We start from the raw sequence: 6,000 nt of genomic DNA on the forward strand, positions 1-6,000 counted from the left end.
AGCGAGACTCTGCCTTAAAAAAAAAAAAAAAAAAAAAAAAAAAAAAAAAGGCAAGAAGATGACAAGTGCTTTTAAAATAATAATACAGTTTACCAGTGTGAGGTATACTTAGTACTGTCACGCAATCATGTGTTGTTTGGAGAAACGCACCCTTTTCCTCTTTGACTGTAGGTATTAGAGCTGTCCTCCTTGCAGGAGGACGGAGAACTGCTGAGATGCTCATTGGTCATCTCCTCCCTGATGTTTGTTTAGTGTGTGGATGGAAGGGGCAGAATGAATGAGACTTCTCGAGCATCCTGTTATGCATTCAGACTGAAAATGTGTTGGCTTTAGTTTTTATTGCCAAGAATGGTCATGGCCATATTGGACTGAAGGTTAAGGCTCTGACTTCCTAAATGATCAAGTATTTCTCCTTGGCTTGAGCAGAAATTTGAGAGAAGAGTTTATTTTTCTCTGGTAACTACTTAATGACATTAGTGTCATAAAGAGGGCTATTTAAGCTTCAGAATGAGGAGGAGCATAAAGCTGAAATATATGTATGTGTGTATGTATACATATACCACACAGTCCTGCACCGCAAAACCTTTCAATTTTAGGGTATATGCTGCCTAGGCGAGCACAACCGCAAGACATTTCAGTTAATGGCAGACCCCATGTGTGACAATGGTCCCACAAGACTATAATGGAGCTGAAAAATTCCTGTCACCTAGTGATATCTGTTACAGTTGCCTGCAGTATTCAGTATGGTAACATGCTGTTATAGATTTGTAGACTAGGCACAATAGGCTATACTTCATAGCCTAGGTGTGCGTAGTGGGCTATACCACCTGGGTTTGTGTGACTACACTCCCTGGTGTTCGTACAATGACAAAATTGCCTAATGAAGCATTTTTCAGATTGTATCCTCCTCAAGTGACACATGCTTGTGTGTGTACATATATGTATATATAAATATTACAGTAAAACTATGAAGGTTTTATTACCTAAGTAGCAAATGTCAAACTGGGTGATATCTCATGGAAACTCTGCTGTTTTTCTTGTACCTCCTGTAAGTGACATGGAGTAGCGGCTGTTTGTTTTCTCTTCCACGTGTCACTTTGAAACATCTGTGTTAGGAAAGGACAGTGTTTTTTTAAAAAAAAATTTGGTGTCCTTAAATAACTGCAATATAAAAAGATTTTTTTTCTTGATGCTCATTAACTTTTGACATCACACTCATTTTGCCATTTGAAGTGGTATAGAAACCATATTCCATTGTCTAAAAAAGGATGATCTGCGTCTTTTGAAAGAGAGTAGGCCTGTTACCTTGTGGGCCTCTTTTTTTTTTTGTTTGCCTTTTCTTAGTTTAGCCAGGCTTATTCTTCAAGTCCCTGCTCTAGTTCTCTTTTCTAGTTGAATGACCATCAACACCGCTGATTGGTTTTGAGACAGAGTCTCACTCTGTCACCCAGGCTGGAGTGCAGTGGTGTGATCTTGGCTCGCTTCAACCTCTGCCTCATAGATTCAAGCGATTCTCCTGCCTCAGCCTTCTGAGTAGCTGGGATTACAGGTGTGCACCACCACACTGGGCTAATTTTTGTATTTTTAGTAGAGACAGGGTCTCACCATGTTGGCCAGGCTGGTCTTGAACTCCTGACCTCAAGGGATCCACCCGCCTCGGCCTCTGAAAGTGCTGGGATTACAGGTGTGAGCCACTGTGCCTGGCCACTGATTGGTTTTTAATGTATAATTGCAAGTAAATACTTCCTTTTATTACCAAACTAGATCAGGTAACAAAATTTTCACTTTTCCTGGATATAAAAGTTATTCTTCGGAACCTGGGTCTTTCTGGCCCTGATCAGTTATTTATATTTTTGTTTAGTAGGGATGACACTTGCTACCTGGAGCCCCATTTTGACCAAGAACACCTCATTTTTCTCTGTACCATTAGCAGAGAAGTGTTCCCCCTATTTCATCTTATTAGTTCTCCTCTCCTTATTCCCCACTAATTATCATGTTCTGGGAGTAGTTTCCATCTCAGGAACAAACAGCTTTATCTTCATTTGTAGGAATATCAAAACACTATGTGCTTATAATAATTTTGGGGTTGGCCACTGTATTTCTAGCATTAGGAGACACTGACATTTGAATCCTTTCCTATTCCCCTTTTTTATCCTTCTAGTAACATTTATTGTTTTCTCCACAACTTCAAATGTAATCTTACTTACTGAGGAAATGTATAAAATAATAAAAGCACCAAGAAGAAAAAAATTGTGGGCAATCGGACCACCTAGTGGTGATAAATGTTTTTAATGTTATGGTTTTGTTTTAAATCTTGAATTTTAATGTTAATGTCATAGCCCACTGACATTCTAGTATTCTATTAGAATAATTTTATTTCATATATAACTGTTCTTTAAAGAAAATTGTTATTGCTTGCTAATTTAATCTGTTGTATTTGCTAAATTCATTGTTCTTAAAGAAGAATAATGTTCATGAAACCTGGAATTCATATAAACTGTTTCCCAAGAGCTCCATGTTACATGTATATTATGTTTAAAAGGTACTGAGAGATTTTTAAAAACAGATTCCAGTAATTAAAGGCTATTTTTATCTTTCAGTTAATTTCCTCAGGAGAAATAAATTCCAGTGATGCTAAAGTTGCTCAAATATTGTTAGAGTTGTGTTTAATTTCACCATTATATATTGTTCTTGATACTCAGGCTTCATTACTTCAGAGATTTGTTTTTTGCATACAGTAAAAAATCATTTGGATACAAGGCTGGAATTTTGGGTTGTCAAGCAGAGTAGTAATATTTTTTTGATTAAGAACAAGGTATAAAAGTATAAGGATTTTTCACCCCCTGGGAGATTTATAATCTGATTCTGAAAGCAGTTTATGAAATCAAGTTCCGGAAACTTCTACTTCTATCACAGACTAGATATGCTGGCTAAAAATACCCCAACTATACTCCACATAAAATAATTTTGTTACAATTTTTAGGCTCACCGAAAGTGAGAGAACTTCCCAAGGGAGAGGGGAAATAATGGAAGGAACTGAGTGCCAGAAGCAATGAGCTCACATGAAGTGTGTAGAGGTGCTGCAACTGCTGTCAGCAGCAGGGCAGCTGGGAGATCAGGCCTTGTGGTAGTGGCAAGATGGGGAAGTCAAACCTGCACCCCTCCCCTTTGCCTTTTCAAGAAAGCTACATTGGTTCCAGGGCTGTTGGTGCCCTGGCTACACACAGTCTTTAAAGGCAAGTGTCCCCAACCTAGGCCCTCACGGTTTCCCCTGATTGATATCATCCAGCCTAAGATCAGCAAACACAAACTATCCTGTGTGAAAATCAGCAGAAGTCACCACCCAGTTGCTTCAGCTATTTGAATTCCTTGGCGCAAATTATAAAATGACTGTGGGAAATCTTTAAAGAAGTAGAAAATACAATCTCAAATATGTATAAGTAATAAAAATGGTTTTTAACAAAAGATCATACATGAGTTTGAATCAATGAGAAGACATGGGGGAAATGTATGTGCATAATACTAATGAAGGAAGACAAGCCGAAAAGGCTGCATACTCTGTGTTTCCCACTATATGATGTTCTGGAAAACACAAAGCTAGGGAGACAGTGAAAAAATCAGTGGTTATCAGGGGCCAGTGGGGAGAGAGTGATGAATTGGCTGAGTGTAGAAGATTTTTAGGGCACTGAAAACACTGTGTTATACTATAATGGTGGATATATGTTCTACATTTGTTTAAACCCATAGAATGGACAACTCCAACAGTGAGCCCTAAGGTAAACTAAGGACTGTGGGTGATTATAATGTGTCAGTGTAAATCCATCTAGGATAACAAGTGTACCACTCTGGTGGAGGATGTTGATAGTGGAGAAAGCTGTGCGTGTGTGGAGGGGGAATTATATGGGATGTCTCTGTACCTTCCTCTCAGTTTTGCTGTGAACCTAAAACTGCTCTTAAAAAAAGTCTTTATTTAAAAAAAGAGACTATACTGATTTGAGAAAGAACTAAATAGAACATGTAAAATTGAAAAATGTGTTTGCTTAAATTAAAAAACTTGTCCTTTTTCTGGACTAGAATTCAATCTAGGATTACATGTTATATTTTTCATGTGTCCATCTGCTTTATTAAATTGGGTTAGTTACTCAGTCTTTCTTTGTTTATCATGACTTTGATGTTTGAAGGGTACTGGCCATATATTTTGTGGAATGTTTCTCAACTTGACATAATTTGGTATTTTCTCATGGTGAAATTCATATTCTACATTTTTGACAAAATGTCATGGAAATTTTGTTGTGCCCTTAGTGCGTTATATCATGAGGAACATAGTGTTGATATGTTGACTTTGATCGCTTGGTAAATGTGGCATCTATTAGGATTCTCTGCTATTATTATTTTCCCCTTTGTAGTTAGTAAGTGTTTGCAGGAAGATACTTTGAGACTGTGTAAATAGTTCTCATAATATTTTGCCCTGCTAACTTTGGATTCCATTGATAATTTTTGCCTGAAATTATTGTGGTGGTTGTCAAATGGTTATTTTCTTTCTAATTTATTCTAAAGGTATTAATTAGAATTTTAGTATGAGGAAGACCTTTACCTTCTCTCCCATACATTTATTTAATTATTTATATCAGTATGACTTCATGTATATTTGGTTACTGTATGGGTTATAATCTATTACCAAAATGATTTATTCTATTCCTGAAATTTACCCAGATTTGGTCTTTGGGGGCCCCCTCAAGTAGTCTTCTCTGTCCTCTGACATGTTGTCGTCATTTTTTGTCCCCATGAGATATCCCAGATTCATTTTTTGCTTTCTCCACCCCAGCCATGGAATCAGTCACTTCTTTTAGAAACTTTGCTCCTTTTTTATTAAAGAATGGTATATAGAAGCCTAGACCTGAGTGTACTTATTGCCCTAGGGATATCATTACTTGTAGGCCCCCTCCAGTGACAGAGCTAGGAAATATATATGCCTACTTCTATTTCTGTATTGATGTATCTGCATATGTGTGACAAAACATGAATTCATATGGGTACCTCCAATCTGAACCAGCACCGCATGGCTCATTCTAGCCCTCCCCATTGCCTTTGACAGTGACAGTGAGAAACCTGGTTCTTCTTACTCATGATATATTTACTTTCTTTTTCAGTCCTGGAATGAACATAAGGTAGTTTCATAATTGTTAACACATACCTCTGTGGAAACAATTTGCTAACTAGTTTACAATATTTGCTATGGTTACTTTATTTTTCACCATAGAATATTTAAAATATTGTTTTTGAAAGTTATTTTGGTTAATTCTTTTCTTCTCCACTCTCTTTAAGTGGCTGTCATTTATTTAGAATAAACTTCTGTCCATCATTACTGTTTGTATTCCATTTGGGTTCTTCCCACCTCTGGGTAGATTTTATATTTATTATTATTTTTATTATTATTATTGAGATGGAGTCTCCTTTTGTTGCCCAGGTTGGAGTACAGTAGTGTGATCTCGGCGCACTGCATCTCCTGCCTCCCAGGTTCAAGTGCTTCTCTTGTCTCAGCCTCCCAAGTAGCTGGGACCACAGGCGTGCGCCACCACGCCTGGCTAATTTTTGTATTTTTTGATAGAGACGGGGTTTCGCCATGTTGGCCAGGCTGGTCTCGAACTCCTGACCTCAAGTGATCCTCCTGCCTTCGCCTCCCAAAGTGCTGGGATTACAGGTGTGAGCCAGGATTGTATTTTTAATGTTTTGTGTAGATAAAATATTAACGTCCTTCTAAAACTCCAAACTATAAAACAAGGTTGACTTAAAGGTCATGACCCCCACTCTGCCATTCATTATACTCCATTCCCATTCAACCATCTTTTCCATCCTGTTTTTACCCACCTCTCTGTAGGTGATTTATTTCTGTTATTTCTAGCTTATCCTTCCTTTTTGTCACAAATGGGATGATTCATGTATGTTTTATTATTTCTTTTTTTTTTTTTTTTTTTTTTTTTTTTTTTTGGGTGTTCCCCC

General features: G+C 37.4%; 1 protein-coding gene across 3 annotated transcripts in view; it reads left to right on the forward strand.

Annotated features, from left to right (window-relative positions):
- The window catches only part of FARS2 (phenylalanyl-tRNA synthetase 2, mitochondrial), a 521,140-nt gene that overhangs the window by 146,329 nt on the left and 368,811 nt on the right, over positions 1 to 6,000 (forward strand). The gene's annotated exons all lie outside the window — the stretch shown is intronic.

Source organism: Theropithecus gelada, chromosome 4 (assembly GCF_003255815.1).
Source record: "Theropithecus gelada isolate Dixy chromosome 4, Tgel_1.0, whole genome shotgun sequence".
Lineage (NCBI taxonomy): Eukaryota > Metazoa > Chordata > Mammalia > Primates > Cercopithecidae > Theropithecus > Theropithecus gelada.